The sequence below is a fragment of the Bombina bombina genome, chromosome 3, assembly GCF_027579735.1.
Source record: "Bombina bombina isolate aBomBom1 chromosome 3, aBomBom1.pri, whole genome shotgun sequence".
Lineage (NCBI taxonomy): Eukaryota > Metazoa > Chordata > Amphibia > Anura > Bombinatoridae > Bombina > Bombina bombina.
In genome coordinates this window covers 203375262-203394185 of record NC_069501.1, presented here as the reverse complement: position 1 = coordinate 203394185, position 18924 = coordinate 203375262, and the positions used below count along the sequence as shown (strand labels likewise).

General features: G+C 39.1%; 1 protein-coding gene across 2 annotated transcripts in view; it reads left to right on the top strand.

Moving 5' to 3' along the window:
- The window catches only part of CTPS2 (CTP synthase 2), a 721417-nt gene that overhangs the window by 52574 nt on the left and 649919 nt on the right, over positions 1-18924 (top strand). The gene's annotated exons all lie outside the window — the stretch shown is intronic.

Sequence of the window (18924 nt, the reverse complement as noted above, 5' to 3'; positions counted from 1 at the left end):
TCCGTATTTGTTGGGTGTTCCAATTTTGAGAATTAAAAACACACACTGCAGACCTCATAAGCCTAGTCCTGCTACATATCTGCAGCTAGATAAGATTCTTCAAAATATTGCAAGTGACACTAACATGACAGCAGTAGCAAACCTTGTCTTCCCAAATAATGCAACTGGTAGAGGAATATTGGACATTAAGAAAAATATGTATTGTTGAAGTTTTCACACTTGTCTGATGCATTAAAGGGACATTAAACCTACATTTTTTCTTTTATGATTTAGAAAGAGCATGCAATTTTAAACAACTTTCTAAATTTACTTCTAATTTGCTTAATTCTCTTGATATTCTTTGCTGAAAAGCATATTTAGATATGCTCAGTAGCTGCTGATTGGTAGATGCACATAGATGCCTCGTGTGATTGGCTCACACATGTGCATTGCTATTTCTTCAACAAAGGATATCTAAAGAATCAAGCAAATTAGATAATAGAAGTCAAATAGAATGTTATTTAAAATTGTATTCTCTACCTGAATCATGAAAGATATATTTTTGGTTTAGTGTCCCTTTAATATATTGCAAGATTACAGAAAGGTCTTGTAAGTATAAGGTATTTTACTTCCCATAAAGATAAATATTCAGACTTTACAGGTTATGTAACGGTCATATTAAATGAAAATAAAACAATTGTGGGTGTCCACAGAAATTGGGGCATAAAACATTTCCTGAACATAAAATTCATGAATACCACTGGGAGGTTAATATAACTGCTGCCTCTTGTTTACATAGAGTTTCTGTTCCCATTACTGTAGTACTGAATTTTTCAGTATAGTGGCAGTTTCAAAGAGACAAAGCAGTAGTTTCAAATGACAAAATAAATGTAAAGGTGATATTTGTAAACATAGTAATACAGTCCAGCTAGTAAAATATATTCAGCCGTTTGAGCAGATATGCTGTAACTTCTCTTAGCTGCAATTTGGGGGGAAAAAAACAACCAATCAACTTCATCAATGCTGATTTCATACTTTGCTTTACTGTGATCTCATGAGATGTCATAGTAGACTTCCTTAAAGGGACAGTTCACTTGTTTTTTTTTTTGTTTGTTTAAAAAGAGAGATAACGTGTTTATTACCCATCCCCCAGCTTTGCACAACCAACATTGTTATATTAATATATTTTATAACCTCTAAAGATCTGCCTGTTTCTAAGCCCTTGCAGGCCTCCTCTTATCTCAGTGCATTTTATTAGATTTTTAGCAGCCAGAGATTGCTAGTTCATGTGTGCCATATAGATAATGTGCTCCCTCCAGTGGAGTTATGCAGGAATCATCACTAATTGGCTAAAATAAAAGTTTGCAGAGGCTTAGATACAAGTTAAAGGGAAACTAAACCCAAAATTGTTCTTTCATGATTCAGTTAGAAAATTTAATTTTAAACAACATTCAAATTTACTTCTATTATCTAATTTGTTTTATTTTTTAGATATCCTTTGTTGAAGAAATAGTAATGCATATGGGTGAGCCAATCACACGAGGCATCTTTGCGCACCCACCAATCAGCAGCTACTGAGCCTATCTAGATATGCTTTTCAGCAAAGAATATCAAGAGAATGAAACTATTTAGATAATAGAAGTAAATTAGAAAGTTGTTTAAAATTGCACACTCTTTGTAAATCATGAAAGAAAAAATTTGGGTTTCATGTCCCTTTAATCACAGAGATAAAACGTATATTAATTTAACAGTGTTAGTTATGCAAAACTGAGTAATGGGTAATAAAAGGATTTTCTATCTTTTTGAACCATAACAATTTTCAAGTAGACTATTCCTTTAAACTGAGGGTGGACATAACATAACTGTCGGCTAGATTACAAGTTTTGTGTTATGGTGAAAAAGCAGCATTATCAGGTTATAACGCTGCTTTTTCACTACCGCTGCTATTACGAGTCTTGCAGATTTAGGGGCACCGCACACTTTTTTGGCCATAATGCAAATCAACTTACGCAAATTGCGTATAGTCTTTTTTCAATGGGATTTTCATAGCGCCGATGTTACAAGCTTTTCCTGGGAGGCCAAAAAGTGAGCGGTACACCCTATACCGTCAAGATTCGTAACACATTCTAAAGTCAGTAGTTATAAATTTTACGCTACAAAGCTGTAACATAAAACTCATAACTAAAGTGCTAAAAAGTACACTAACACCCATAAACTACATATTAACCCCTAAACCGAGGCCCTCCCGCATCGCAAACACTAAAATAAAATGATTAACCCCTAATCTGCCGCTCTGGACATCGCCGCCACTATAATAAACATATTAACACCTAAATTGCCGTACTCCCGCATCACAAACACTAGTTAAATAGTATTAACCCCTAATCTGCCGTCCCTAACATCACCGCCACCTACCTACATTTATTAACCCCTAATCTACCGCCCCCAACGTCGCCGCCACTATACTAAAGTTATTAACCCCTAACCCTAAGTCTAACCCTAACACCCACTAACTTAAATATAATTAAATTACATCTAAATCAAACCTACTATTAATAACTAAATAATACCTATTTAAAACTAAATACTTACCTATAAAATAAACCCTAAGCTAGCTACAATATAACTAATAGTTACATTGTAGCTTGCTTAGGGTTTATTTTTATTTTACAGGCAAGTTTGTATTTATTTTAACTAGGTAGAATAGTTATTAAATAGTTATTAACTATTTACTAACTACCTAGCTAAAATAAATACAAATGTACCTGTAAAATAACACCTAACATACCTTACACTAACACCTAACCTTACACTACAATTAAATAAATTACCTAAATTAAATACAATTACCTAAATTACAAAAAAAACAACACTAAATTACACAAAATAACAAACAAATTACAAGATATTTAAACTAATTACACCTAATCTAATAGCCCTATCAAAATAAAAAAAAGCCCCCCCAAAATAAAAAAAAAACCCTAGCCTAAACTAAACTACCAATAGCCCTTAAAAGTGCCTTTTGCGGGGCATTGCTCTTTTACCAGTAAAAAAATTCAAACAACCCCCCAGCAGTAAAACCCACCACCCACACAACCAAACCCCCCAAATAAAATCCTAACTAAAAAAACCTAAGCTCCCCATTGCCCTGAAAAGGGCATTTTGATGGGCATTGCCCTTAAAAGGGCATTTAGCTCTATTGCTGCCCAAACCCTAACCTAAAAATAAAACCCACCCAATAAACCCTTAAAAAAACCTAACACTAACCCCCAAAGATCCACTTACAGTTTGAAGAGCCGACATCCATCCTCAACGAAGCCGGGAGAAGTCCTCAGCGAAGCGGCAAGACGTCCTCAACGAAGCCGGGAGAAGTCTTCATCCAAGCTGGCATAAGTGGTCCTCCAGACGGGCAGAAGTCTTCATCCGGATGTCTTGAAGATGGAGCCGCTCCGCGCCGGATGGATGAAGATAGAAGATGCCGTCTGGATGAACACTTCTGCCCGTCTGGAGGACCATTTCTGCCGGCTTGGATGAAGACTTCTCCTGGCTTCGTTGAGGACTTCATGCCACTTCGCTGAGGACTTCTCCCGGCTTCGTTGAGGATGGATGTTGGCTCTTCAAACTGTAAGTGGATCTTCGGGGGTTAGTGTTAGGTTTTTCTAAGGGTTTATTGGGTGGGTTTTATTTTTAGGTTAGGGTTTGCGCAGCAATAGAGCTAAATGTCCATTTAAGGGCAATGCCAATCCAAATGCCCTTTTCAGGGCAATGGGGAGCTTAGTATTTTTTAGTTAGGATTTTATTTGGGGGGTTTGGTTGTGTGGTGGTGGGTTTTACGGTTAGGGGTGTTGTTTGTATTCTTTTTGTTTTACAGGTAAAAGAGCTGATTTCTTTGGGGGCAATGCCTCCCAAAATGCCCTTTTAAGGGCTATTGGTAGTTTAGGCTATGGTTTTTTTTATTTTGGGGGGCTTTTTTATTTTGATAGGGCTATTAGATTATGTGTAATTAGTTTAAATATCTGATAATTTGTTTTTGTGTAATTTAGTGGGGTTTTTTTGTTTGTAATTTAGGTAATTGTATTTAATTTATGTAATTTAGTTAATTGTTGTGTAATGTTAGGTGTTAGTGTAACTCTGGTTAGATTTTATTTTACAGGTAAATTTGTATTTATTTTAGCTAGGTAGTTAGTAAATATTTAATAACTATTTACTAACTAATCTACCTAGTTAAAATAAATACAAACGTACCTGTAAAATAAAAATAAACCCAAAGCTAGCTACAATGTAACTATTAGTTATATTGTAGCTAGCTTAGTTTTTTTTTTTACAGGTAAGTATTTAGTTTTAAATAGGAATTATTTAGTTATTAATTATGTTAAAGTTATGGGGTGTTAGGGTTAGACTTAGGTTTAGGGGTTAATAAATTTAGTATAGTGGCGGCGATGTTGGGGGCGGCAGATTAGGGGTTAATAAATGTAGGTAGGTGGCGGCGATGTTAGGGACGGCAGATTAAGGGTTAATAATATTTAACTAGTGTTTGTGATGAGGTGGTTTATGGGTTAATATGTTTATTATAGTGGCGGTGACATTGGGGGCGGGAGATTAGGGGTTAATAAATATAATGTTGGTGTCTGCGATGTTGGGGGCAGCAGATTAGGGGTTAATAAGTGTAAGATTATGGGTGTTTAGACTCGGGGTTCATTTTAGGGTGTTAGGTGTAAACATAAATTTAGTTTTCCCATAGGAATCAATGGGGCTGCGTTACTGAGCTTTACGCTGCTTTTTTGCAGGTGTTAGGCTTTTTTTCAGCTGGCTCTCCCCATTGATGTCTATGGGGAAATCGTGCACAAGCACGTACAACCAGCTCACCTCTGACTTAAGCAGCGCTGGTATTGGAGTGCGGTATGGAGCACAGTTTTGCTCTACGCTCACTTCTTGTCTTTTAACGCCGAGTTTATAAAAACCTGTAATACCAGCGCTGTAGGTAAGTGAGCGGTGACAATAACTTGCAAGTTAGCACCGCACCCCTCATAACGCAAAACTTGTAATCTAGCCGTTTGCTTGCAAATGCCAGATGCACGCTTCCTTGCAAGTCCTGGGACTAGCATCCTGATTGGCTGCTTAAAAGCCCTTTACAATGGGATGTGGCTACTAAGGAAATTTTGAAGTAAAATATCTTCCTTTTTTACATAGAAATTTTCAGGTGATATTTTCTAGTCAGCTTTTTACAGCAATGCTGCATCACTTTTAATTAAGTGCTTCAACATTTGGGGTATCATGTCTCTTTAAATGGGAGAAACTTTTATAGTACACTGTCCTTTTAAATCCATTAACATATTTATGTTTTGTATGCATTTTTGCAGGGGAGTATGTAATTGCTGATATATGCAAATATTTTATCTATCTTTCGATCTATATTTCCATCTATCTATTACTTTAATGCCCCTTTAGACAACCACAGTAGAAGAGCAGTCTGAAAACTTGCATTTTATTACTATACCTCACATAATATTTAAATCATAATATTTTAGGTTTATAAAGAACTATTAGCTACTGTATATTTCTGTCATTGTTCAAGAAATAAGAAGAGAAAGAAAGAGTGCGCTTAAAGGGACAGTCAAGTCCAAAAAAAACTTTCATGTTTCAAATAGGGCATGTAATTTTAAACAACTTTCCAATTTACTTTTATCTCCAATTTTGCTTTGTTCTCTTGGTATTCTTAGTTGAAAGCTAAACCTAGGAGGTTCATATGCAAATTTCTTAGACCTTGAAGGCCACCTCTAATCTATATGCATTTTGATAGTTTTTCACCACTGGAGGGCATTAGTTCACGTGTTTCATATAGATAACATTAAAAGGCCAGTAAACCTAAAAAATAATGTTATATAATTCTGCACATAGTGCAGACCCGCTCTCTGTGCTCTTCTGAGCGGGTCTGTTTTTATCACAGACCCGCTCAGAAGAGCACAGAGAGCGGGTCTGAAAGACGGTCTTTTTTAAAAAAATTCACAGGGAATATTAGGTTTTATAAAGCTGCTGCTAATATAATGTTATATAATTATAACTGTGTTGGTTATGCAAAACTGGGGAATTGGTAATTGAGGGATTATCTATCTTTTAAAACAACAAAAATTCTGGTGTTGACTGTTCCTTTAAAGCTGCATCACAATATTTAAAATATGAATAAAAATAGATTAATATAATTTAATAATTTTAATCGTATAAATCACTTTGTGTATACCTTTAGTACCACCTGTGGTTATTAAAAATTTAATAGTTCCTTCAAAAATCCCATTATAAAGTCTCTTGGAATATGGTGTAAGGGTTTAAAAGTGAAAAAAGTATATCCAGTAAAGCTTGAAAAGTGCTGTAAATATTGTTGTAGTCTTACATAAATTTTAGAAATCAGCACTTATATTACAGTACATATAGTGTATTACTAATACCCTCAATGTAAGTACCGTAATATTATTGTGCAGTTTTCCAAATCAATCCACAACTTTCATTGTTGTTGTAGTATATATGGCCCACATGAATTAGCAGTCTCTTGTTGTGAAAAGCTAATAAAAAAGCACGTGATAACAGGCCGTCTATTGTGGCTTAGAAACAGGCAGAAATTTAGAGGTTTAAATGTTATAAAGTATATTAATATAACAACACAGAAATTTTACCTTGCGGTTTTCATGGGTGGTGCTTAAAAGCCAGCTTTGTCTTTGAGTCGAAGAGTGTCACAATTCATTGAGTAAGCCTATAGTTAAATATACCAGATGAGGAGCTGACTACATATCTGCTTTCAAAATTTCCCAGGGTAGCCAACTTCAGGATAGTCCCTAAGATACATAGAGATCTAGCCTGTCCCCCAGGGAGTCCGATAGTCTCAGGTATTGGGGCGTTAGGTGAACACCTGGGGGAGTGGCTAGATAATATTCTACAACCATTGATGATGAAGCTACAAGGTTTCTTGAGGGACACAAAACATCTACTCCAAAAGGTGGAAAAAGTCAACTAGCAGTCATCATACAATTGGCTAACCATAGATGTGAGTTCTCTGTACTCGTGCATTTCACACTATTTGGGTAAAGAGGCAGTGGTGGACTTTTTTCTAAAACAGTTTACCACCTATGATGATGAATTAATTGCATTTGTTATACAGGTGTTAGATTTCTTATTGACACATACTTTTTTCCAATTCAATGGCCAGTTCTATCTCCAAAGATGTGGAACTGCTATGGGGGCAAAATTTTCCCCCTCTTACGCAAACCTCTTTTTGGGGTGGTTTGAGCGCCTCTACATCTTTGGAGATAGAAATCCCTTTGGTGAACATATATGCAAGATATATAGATGATATTGTAGTCATCTGGGAAGAGGATCAACAACAAGCCAATTAATTTCTAAAGTACCTGAACCACAATGATTACAATCTAAGATTTACCTTAGAATTTTCAAATAAAACTGCAACATTTCTTGATGTAGTTCTACACAGTGTTGAGGAAACATGCAATATACAAGTGGAGCTATATCATAAAGAAATTACTGGAAACACAATTTTGAGAGCAGACTCCTGTCATCCAGGACATCTAAAAAGGTCCATACCTAAGGGGCAACTAATTAGGATTAGGAGGAACTGCACTACTCTCAATTTTTATGACAAGCATTTACTAGCATTAGTTGAGAGATTAACTAAGTGAGGATATAAAACTATAAAAAAAACTATAGTCTCTAATGGTTGTAATTTTATTGCAAGATGAGCTCCTACTCTAGGTGACAATCTTGTAGAATATGTATATCAGGACAATACAACTTGTTCTAGGGGTACAAGAGAATGCTGGTTGAGTAGAAAAGGGTCTTTTAAATGTGGCAGAAGACCGTGCCTTACCTGTAAATACATGGAGGTAAATGACAGTTTTACATCAACCAATACACAAAAATCCTATAAAATCAGGTTTAGGTTGGATTGTTGTTCTAAATATATTATATATCTTGTCACATGTAAGGTGTGTAATAGACAGTACACAGGTTGCACCAGTACAATGGCTAAGGATCGTATAAGGAAACACCTCAGGGACATAGAGAGTGAGTACCCTTCAACACCAGTAGCCAAACATTTTGCCACACAAAGTAATAGATTTTGAACCGCCAAATAGAAGAGGAGGCAATAGGTTTATATACCTCCTTAACAAGGAGACTGAATGGATCTTTTACTTAAATACGAGAGAACCCTATGGCATAAATAAAAGGTGGCATGTAGACTTGTTCCTAGGCTGATAAGATAAGTTAATAAGTTAACAACTAAGTATTCAGTGTAAACTTGACATCAATTAATGATCTCCTTTCATAACAATATGAGGTACAAATATTTGATAAGATGATGAAAAAGGATGGGTGTGAATATATGTTTAACTTTGCACGGACCACATCAATCTAACTAACAATGATAAGAAACAGCTCTCTATACTATGGAGTAGAAAAATATATAATCAGATTAAATACCCTTCAATGATATGATATCACACCATATAAGTCCATATTTGGGATTTATTGAATGTAAATCAAGTTTTTCATTTTTTGGTTTTGGTTTTATTAGTTAATCACAGGTTTATAGTAATCTATTTTGTAAGTAAATGGTTTTTACCATTGTTCAGGGTTTTCAAAAGTCTTGCAGTAAGGGGATCTTGTTTTGCTACTATAGATTTCTCTTGTAAGGTGTATCCAGTCCATGGATCATCCATTACTTGTGGGATATTCTCATTCCCAACAGGAAGTTGCAAGAGGACACCCACAGCAGAGCTGTTATATAGCTCCTCCCCTAACTGCCATATCCAGTCATTCTCTTGCAACTCTCAACAAGCATGGAGGTAGTAAGAGAGAGTGGTGAAATATAGTTATTTTTTTTCTTCAATCAAAAGTTTGTTATTTTTAAATAGTACCGGAGTTGTGCTATTTTATCCCAGGCAGTAAATAGAAGAAGAATCTGCCTGAGGTTTCTATGATCTTAGCAGGTTGTAACTAAGATCCATTGCTGTTCTCACATGTGTCTGAGGAGAGAGGTAACTTCAGCGGGAGAATGGTGTGCAGGTTACTCTGCTATGAGGTATGTGCAGTTACAATTTTTTCTAGAAATAGAAAATGCTGCTGATACCGTATTAATGTAAGTTAAGCCTGAATACAGTGATTTAATAGCGACTGGTATCATGCTTACTCTCAGGGGTAATACCCTTTTAAAATTGCAATATAAAACGTTTGCTGGCATGTTTAATCGTTTTTTATATATGCTTTGGTGATAAAACTTTATTGGGGCCTATTTTTTTCCACATGGCTGGCTTAAATTTTGCCTAGAAACAGTTTCCTGAGGCTTTCCACTGTTGTAGTATGAGTGGGAGGGGCCTATTTTAGAGCTTTTTTGCGCAGTTAAAATTACAGACTGAGATATCTAGCTTCCCTCAGAAGTTCCCTGAATGCTATAGGACATCTCTGAAGGGTTCAACGGCTTTCCAAAATCGTTTATTGGGGAAGGTAGGGCCACAGCAGGCTGTGGCAGTTTGTTGTGACTGTTAAAAAACGTCTATATCGTTTTTTTTAATCCGTTTTTTGAACTAAGGGGTTAATCATCCATTTGCAAGTGGGTGCAATGCTCTGTTAGCTTATTACATACACTGTAAAAATTTCGTTTGATTTACTGCCTTTTTTTCACTGTTTTTCAAATTTTGACAAAATTTGTTTCTCTTAAAGGCACAGTACCGTTTATTATATTTGCTTGTTAACTTGATTCAAAGTGTTTTCCAAGCTTGCTAGTCTCATTGCTAGTCTGTATAAACATGTCTGACATAGAGGAAACTCCTTGTTCATTATGTTTAAAAGCCATGGTGGAACCCCCTCTTAGAATGTGTACCAAATGTACTGATTTCACTTTAAGCAATAAAGATCATATTATGTCTTTAAAAAAAAAAATGTATCACCAGAGGAATCTGACGAGGGGGAAGTTATGCTGACTAACTCTCCCCACGTGTCAGATCCTTTGACTCCCGCTCAAGGGACTCACGCTCAAATGGCGCCAAGTACATCCAGGGCGCCCATAGCGTTTACTTTACAAGACATGGCGGCAGTCATGGATAATACACTGTCAGCGGTATTAGCCAGACTACCTGAATTTAGAGGTAAGCGAGATAGCTCTGGGGTTAGACGAAATGCAGAGCATACTGACGCTTTAAGAACCATGTCTGATACTGCCTCACAATATGCAGAAGCTGAGGAAGGAGAGCTTCAGTCTGTGGGTGATGTTTCTGACTCAGGAAAGATACCTGACTGATATTTCTACATTTAAATTTAAGCTTGAACACCTCCGCGTGTTGCTCAGTGAGGTTTTAGCTGCTCTGAATGACTGTGATACAATTGCAGTGCCAGAGAAATTGTGTAGACTGGATAAATACTATGCAGTGCCGGTGTGTACTGATGTTTTTCCAATACCTAAAAGGTTTACAGAAATTATTAATAAGGAATGGGATAGACCAGGTGTGCCGTTCTCTTCCCCTCCTATTTTTAGAAAAATGTTTCCTATAGACGCCACCACACGGGACTTATGGCAGACAGTCCCTAAGGTGGAGGGAGCAGTTTCTACTCTAGCAAAGCGTACTACTATCCCTGTCAAGGACAGTTGTGCTTTTTTAGATCCAATGGATACAAATTTAGAAGGTTACCTTAAGAAAATGTTTATTCAACAAGGTTTTATCCTACAGCCCCTTGCATGCATTGCTCCTGTCACTGCTGCTACGGCATTCTGGTTTGAGTCTCTGGAAGAGGCTTTACAGGTAGCGACTCCATTGGATGACTACTTGGCAAGCTCAGAGCACTTAAGCTAGCCAATTCTTTTGTTTCTGATGCCATTGTTCATTTGACTAAACTAACGGCTAAGAATTCTGGTTTTGCTATACAGGCGCGCAGGGCGCTATGGCTTAAATCATGGTCAGCTGACGTGACTTCAAAATCTAAGCTGCTTAACATTCCCTTCAAGGGGCAGACCCTATTCGGGCCTGGTTTGAAGGAGATTATTGCTGATATCACTGGAGGAAAAGGTCATGCCCTTCCTCAGGACAGGTCCAAATCAAGGGCCAAACAGTCTAATTTTCGTGCCTTTCGAAACTTCAAGGCAGGTGCGGCATCAACTTCCTCTAATGCAAAACAAGAGGGAACTTTTGCTCAGTCCAAGACGGTCTGGAGACCAAACCAGACCTGGAACAAAGGTAAGCAGGCCAAAAAGCCTGCTGCTGCCTCTAAGACAGCATGCAGGAACGGCCCCCTATCCGGTAACGGATCTAGTAGGGGGCAGACTTTCACTCTTCGCCCAGGCGTGGGCAAGAGATGTCCATGATCCCTGGGCGTTGGAAATTATATCCCAGGGATATCTTCTGGACTTCAAAGCTTCTCCCCCAAAAGGGAGATTTCACCTTTCACAATTATCTGCAAACCAGATAAAGAGAGAGGCATTCTTACACTGTGTACGAGACCTCCTAGTTATGGGAGTGATTCATCTAGTTCCAAAGGAGGAACAGGGACAGGGTTTTTACTCAAATCTGTTTGTGGTTCCCAAAAAAGAGGGAACCTTCAGACCAATTTTGGATCTAAAGATCTTAAACAAATTCCTCAGAGTTCTATCATTCAAGATGGAAACTATTCGTACCATCCTACCTATGATCCAGGAGGTTCAATATATGACTACAGTGGATTTAAAGGATGCTTATCTTCACATTCCGATACACAAAGATCATCATCGGTTTCTCAGGTTTGCCTTTCTAGACAGGCATTACCAGTTTGTAGCTCTTCCCTTTGGATTAGCTACAGCCCCAAGAATCTTTACGAAGGTTCTAGGGTCACTTCTGGCAGTCCTAAGGCCGCGGGGCATAGCAGTGGCCCCTTATTTAGACGACATCCTGATACAGGCGTCAAACTTCCAAATTGCCAATTCTCATACGGACGTAGTACTGGCATTTCTGAGGTCGCATGGGTGGAAAGTGAACGAGGAAAAGAGTTCTCTATCCCCACTCACAAGAGTTTCCTTCCTAGGGACTCTAATAGATTCTGTAGAAATGAATGAAAATTTACCTGACGGAGTCCAGGTTATCAAAGCTTCTAAATTCCTGCCGTGTTCTTCATTCCATCCCGCGCCCTTTGGTGGCTCAGTGTATGGAAGTAATCGGCTTAATGGTAGCGGCAATGGACATAGTGCCGTTTGCACGCTTACATCTCAGACCGCTGCAACTATGCATGCTCAGTCAGTGGAACGGGGATTACACAGATTTGTCCCCTTTACTGAATCTGGACCAAGAGACCAGGGATTCTCTTCTCTGGTGACTATCGGGTCCATCTGTCCAAAGGTATGACCTTTCGCAGGCCAGATTGGACAATTGTAACGACAGATGCCAGCCTTCTAGGTTGGGGTGCAGTCTGGAACTCCCTGAAGGCTCAGGGATCGTGGACTCAGGAGGAGACACTCCTTCCAATAAATATTCTGGAACTAAGAGCGATATTCAATGCTCTTCAGGCTTGGCCTCAGTTAGCAACTCTGAGGTACATCAGATTTCAGTCGGACAACATCACGACTGTGGCTTACATCAACCATCAAGGGGGAACAAGAAGTTCCCTAGCGATGTTAGAAGTTTCAAAAATAATTCGCTAGGCAGAGATTCACTCTTGCCACCTATCAGCTATCCATATCCCAGGTGTAAAGAACTAGAGAACTGGGAGGCGAATTTTCTAAGTCGTCAGACTTTTCATCCGGGGGAGTGGGAACTCCATCCGGAGGTGTTTGCACAATTGATTAATCGTTGGGGCAAACCAGAACTGGATCTCATGGTGTCTCGCCAGAATGCCAAGCTTCCACCATTTCCTCTGCTCCCTCGACTGATTGCCAAGATCAAGCAGGAGAGAGCATCAGTGATTCTGATAGCACCTGCGTGGCCACGCAGGACCTGGTATGCAGATCTAGTGGACATGTCATTCTTTCCACCATGGTCTCTGCCTCTGAGACAGGACCTTCTACTTCAGGGTCCTTTCAACCATCCAAATCTAATTTCTCTGAGACTGCCTGGAGATTGAACGCTTGATTTTATCAAAGCGTGGCTTCTCCGAGTCAGTCATTGATACCTTAATACAGACACGAAAGCCTGTCACCAGGAAAATTTACCATAAGATATGGCGTAAATACCTTTATTGGTGTGAATCCAAGGGTTACTCATGGAGTAAGGTCAGGATTCCCAGGATATTATCCTTTCTCCAAGAAGGTTTGGAAAAAGGATTGTCAGCTAGTTCCTTAAAGGGACAGATTTCTGCTATTCTTTTGCACAAGCGTCTGGCAGATGTTCCAGACGTTCAGGCATTTTGTCAGGCTTTAGTTAGAATCAATCCTGTGTTTAAACCTGTTGCTTCTTCATGGAGCTTAAATTTGGTTCTTAAGGTTCTTCAAGGAGTTCCGATTGAACCTCTTCATTCCATAGATATCAAACTTTTATCTTGGAAAGTTCTTTTTTTGGTAGCTATTTCCTCGGCTCGTAGAGTCTCCGAGTTATCTGCCTTACAATGTGATTCTCCTTATCTGATTTTTCATACGGATAAGGTAGTCCTGCGTACCAAACCTGGGTTTTTACCTAAGGTGGTATCTAACAAGAATATCAATCAAGAGATTGTTGTTCCATCCTTGTGTCCTAATCCTTCTTCAAAGAAGGAACGTCTATTACACAATCTGGACGTGGTTCGTGCTTTAAAGTTTTACTTACAAGCTACTAAAGATTTTCGTCAAACATCTGCTTTGTTTGTTGTCTACTCTGGACAGAGGAGAGGTCAAAAGGCTTTGGCAACCTCTCTTTCTTTTTGGCTAAAAAGCATAATCCGCTTAGCCTATGAGACTGCTGGACAGCAGCCTCCTGAAAGGATTACAGCTCATTCTACTAGAGCTGTGGCTTCCACTTGGGCCTTTAAAAATGAGGCTTCTGTTGAACAGATTTGCAAGGCGGCGACTTGGTCTTCGCTTCATACTTTTTCAAAATTCTACAAATTTGATACTTTTGCTTCTTCGGAGGCTATTTTTGGGAGAAAGGTTTTACAGGCAGTGGTACTTTCCATTTAAGTACCTGCCTTGTCCCTCCCTTCATCCGTGTACTTTAGCTTTGGTATTGGTATCCCACAAGTAATGGATGATCCGTGGACTGGATACACCTTACAAGAGAAAACACAATTTATGCTTACCTGATAAATTTATTTCTCTTGTGGTGTATCCAGTCCACGGCCCGCCCTGTCATTTTAAGGCAGGTAATTTTTACATTTAAACTACAGTCACCACTGCACCCTATGGTTTCTCCTTTCTCGGCTTGTTTTCGGTCGAATGACTGGATATGGCAGTTAGGGGAGGAGCTATATAACAGCTCTGCTGTGGGTGTCCTCTTGCAACTTCCTGTTGGGAATGAGAATATCCCACAAGTAATGGATGTTCCGTGGACTGGATACACCACAAGATAAATAAATTTATCAGGTAAGCATAAATTGTGTTTTCTATGTCTTAGCAACCGTTCTGACAAGTGGTTACTCTAGTTAGTACAATTTAAAAGTGCAACAGTATATGATAAATACTTTGAAACAACTATACACATGGAAAATGTGGAACTCTTGCAATTTAAGATTCTACACCAGAGGTCTGTCAGCTAGCTATCTCACCTAGTAACGAATGAGTCATATGACTATGTTATGTTTTCTTTTTTTGGATTGGCTGAATAGGCCGATATGTCACTTCCGGTACACAGCAGAGAATAAATGCAATACGTAAAAAGCTAGTTTTTTCTAGAGCGAAAGCAAAGTAAAAAGTTGCGATACTATAAAGAATCAATTAAACGCTTGGGGTATTTTATATGTATAAAGTTGTAAGTATATCCTGTTTTTCTTCTCTGTTTTCCTCTGTAATAATGAATAGGAGTTGTTAACCATTAACACCTGAGTTAAACACCACTCCGCCTGAACACCAAATGTATATAATGTTGCATTGGCCAGTGCATTCAATATCTTTAATAAAGCACGGGTTCCGTGTGAAATGCGTCAGAGTATATGGGCATTAGGATCAATGTGTCTATATTTTTTAAAATTGATTTTCCCCCCGGCTTACTCAATAAATTGTGACACTCTTCGACTCAAAGACAAAGCTGGCTTTTAAGTACCACCCATGAAAACCGCAAGGTAAAAGTTGTGTGTTTCTATTTGCTACGATGTCCGTGGAAGGACGGGACCTGGGTGGCGGGACTATACGTAGCTTATTCATCGTTGAACGTTGAATGGTGAGTGCTTTCATTATTTCTTCCAAATTATTTATGGACTGTTAATATAACAATGTTGGTTGTGCAAAGCTGAGAAATGGGTAGTAAAGGCATTATCTATCTTTTTAAACAATAGCAATTTAGATGTAGACTGTCCCTTTAATAAATAAAAGAAATGATGGATCCTATTTTTAAAATCCCTTTTCAATCATTTGCTTTAAAGTTAGGTTGGTAGCACCAGACGTTAGTGTATATCAAAGCCCTGTCTCAGGCTGCACCAAAGACATCCCATCAAGGCATTTCTGCTGTGATAGCCTTTTTCAAGATCTTTAGATTTATAGATCTAACACCGAAATTCCACCACACTACAGAGCGAATAGGTGAATCAGTTGACATGGCAAATCCAGATCACATGACAGTGATTTCAGCATGTACATTGAGTGGCACAGAAAAGCCATAGCTGCGGAGAAGCAGCAAAGCCGGTAAGAGTTGCTGAGAGTAGATGGCAGACCGTGAGTAAGAGAACGTTGTATCTACAACATTTTATGTCATACTACAACAACGGTGAAAGTTGTGGATTCATTTGGAAAACTGCACAATAATACTACAGTACTTACATTGATGGTATCAGTAGTACGCTATATGTACTGCAATATGAGTGTTGAATTATAAAACGTCTACAATAATATTTACAGCACTTTTCAAGCTTTACTGGATATATTTCTTTTGCAAGATGTACCAAGTCCACGGATTCATCCTTACTTGTGGGATATTATCCTTCCTAACAGGAAGTGGCAAAGAGAGCACCACAGCAGAGCTGTCTATATAGCTCCCCCCTTAACTCCACCCCCCAGTCATTCTCTTTGCCGGCTCTAAGCAGGAAGGGTAAAGTGAAAGAGGTGATAAACTGTTAGTTTTTATTTTATCTTCAAGCAAGAGTTTGTTATTTTTAAATGGTACCGGTGTTGTACTATTTACTCTCAGGCAGGAAATAGATGAAGAATTCTGCCTGGAGGATGATGATCTTAGCATTTGTAACTAAGGTCTACTGCTGTTTTCCCACAGAAACTGAGGAGTACAGGAAAACTTCAGTGTGAGGAACGGTTTCTTAGTATACAGCAATGAGGTATGTTCAGTCATTTTTTCTGCAGAGACTGTGATAACTCAGAAAGGCTGACCGTATCCCAATAAGGGGTAGGGTAAGCAGTAATCCTAGTCTTAGAAGGGGCTTTACTAGCTTGCATAAAGGGCTTAACTTATGGGCACGCAGTTTGAAGGATTTATAACAAACATTTGTTTGTTCTGGGAGTAACATTTTTATTATCTGAAGGGACAATTATATGAGGGTACACTTGGCTTTTTTGGGGTTTTAATAACCCACATGGCTGAAAAAACGCTTGGTAGCTTTTTCTAAAGGCCTCAGTAACATCGAGTGCGGTGGGCGAGGCCTAATTTCGCACCTCAGTTGCGCAGTTGTTTTCCATAGACAAGCAGCAAGCTTCAACACCGGAGGGTCCTGGGGAACTTCTTGGGCCTAATCGAAGCTTTATCCCCACATTATCGATCCCTAAGGGCAGGTAGGCGCCACAGCAGAGCTGTGGCAAGGTGCTGACCAGGGTTTTTACCTGTTTTTGGCACTTTGTCAATCTGGTTTTCTTATTTGGGGGTTAAACGTTAAATTGCTTGTGGTGCAATCTTACCATAGCTTAATGTGTCTACTGCAAAAATTTCTGAAAATTTGAAGTAATTTTAAGCAGTTTTGCAGTTTGTGTATGCCTTTTTTTCTCTTAAAGGTACCGTTTTTGAAAATTGTGCTTTTTTTTCATTAAATATGTCTATAAATTGCAAACAGCATATTTTGACTTATAAGAGTTTGGCACTTGATGATTCTCAGACAGAAGGAAATCAGGTTTTGCCATCTAGTTCTCCCCAAGTGTCACAACCATTAACGCCCGCACAAGTGACGCCAAGTACCTCTAGTGCGTCTAATTCTTTTACCTTGCAAGATATGGCCGCAGTTATGAATACTACCCTCACAGAGGTTTTATCTAAACTGCCTGGGTTGCAAGGGAAGTGCAGTAGCTCTGGGTTAAGAATGAATGCTGAGCCTTCTGACGCTTTAGTAGCCGTATCCGATATTCCCTCCCAATGTTCAGAGGTAGGGATGAGAGATTTGCTCTCTGAGGGAGAGATTTATGATTCAGGAAAAATGTTCCCTCAGCCAGATTCAGATATGACGGCATTTAAATTTAAGCTAGAACACCTCCGTTTATTACTCAGGGAGGTTTTAGCGACTCTGGATGATTGTGACCCTATTGTAGTTCCAGAGAAATTGTGTAAAATGGACAAATATTTAGAGGTTCCTGTTTACACTGATGTTTTTCCGGTCCCTAAGAGGATTTCGGACATTGTAACTAAGGAGTGGGATAGACCAGGTATTCCGTTCGCTCCCCCTCCTGTTTTTAAGAAAATGTTTGCCATATCTGACACCATACGGGACTCATGGTAGACGGTCCCTAAGGTGGAGGGAGCTATTTCTACTTTAGCTAAGCGTACAACTATACCTATTGAAGACAGTTGTGCTTTCATAGATCCTATGGATAAAAAATTAGAGGGTCTCCTAAAGAAAATTTTTGTTCATCAGGGTTTTCTTCTTCAGCCTATAGCGTGCATTGTTCCTGTAACCACTGCAGCTGCCTTTTGGTTTGAGGCTCTGGAAGAGGCTCTTCAGGTGGAGACCCCACTAGATGATATTCTAGACAGAATTAGGGCTCTTAAGCTAGCTAATTCTTTCATTTCAGACGCCGATTTTCATCTCGCTAAGTTAGCGGCAAAGAATTCAGGTTTTGCCATTTTAGCGCGTAGAGCGTTATGGCTTAAGTCCTGGTCGGCTGATGTGTCATCAAAATCTAAGCTTTTGACCATCCCTTTCAAAGGTAAGACCCTATTCAGGCCTGCACTGAAAGAAATTATTTCAGACATCACTGGGGGGAAGGGTCATGCCCTCCCTCAAGATAAGTCAAATAAGACAAGGACCAAACAAAATAATTTTCATTCCTTTCGAAACTTCAAGGGTGGTCCCGCTTCCTCCTCCCCTGCTGCAAAGCAAGAGGGGAACTTTGCTAAATCCAAGCAAGTCTGGAGACCTAACCAGGCTTGGAACAAGGGTAAACAGGCCAAGAAGCCTGCTGCTGCCAGTAAGACAGCATGAAAGGGTAGCCCCCGATCTGGGACCGGATCTAGTAGGGGGCAGACTCTCTCTCTTTGCTCAGGCCTGGGCAAGAGACGTTCAGGACTCCTGGGCCGTAGAAATTGTAACCCAGGGGTATCTTCTAGATTTCAAAGATTCTCCTCCAAGGGGGATATTCCATCTTTCTCAATTGTCTGTAAACCAGACAAAAAGAGAGGCGTTCTTACGCTGCGTAGAAGACCTTTTTACCATGGGAGTGATCTGCCCAGTTCCGAAAGCAGAACAGGGACAAGAGTTCTACTCCAATCTGTTTGTGGTTCCCAAAAAAGAGGGAACCTTCAGACCAATTCTAGATCTCAAGATCCTAATCCAATTCCTAAAGGTTCCATCCTTCAAGATGGAGACCATTCTGACTATTTTACCAATGATCCAGGAGGGTCAATATATGACCACAGTGGACTTAAAGGA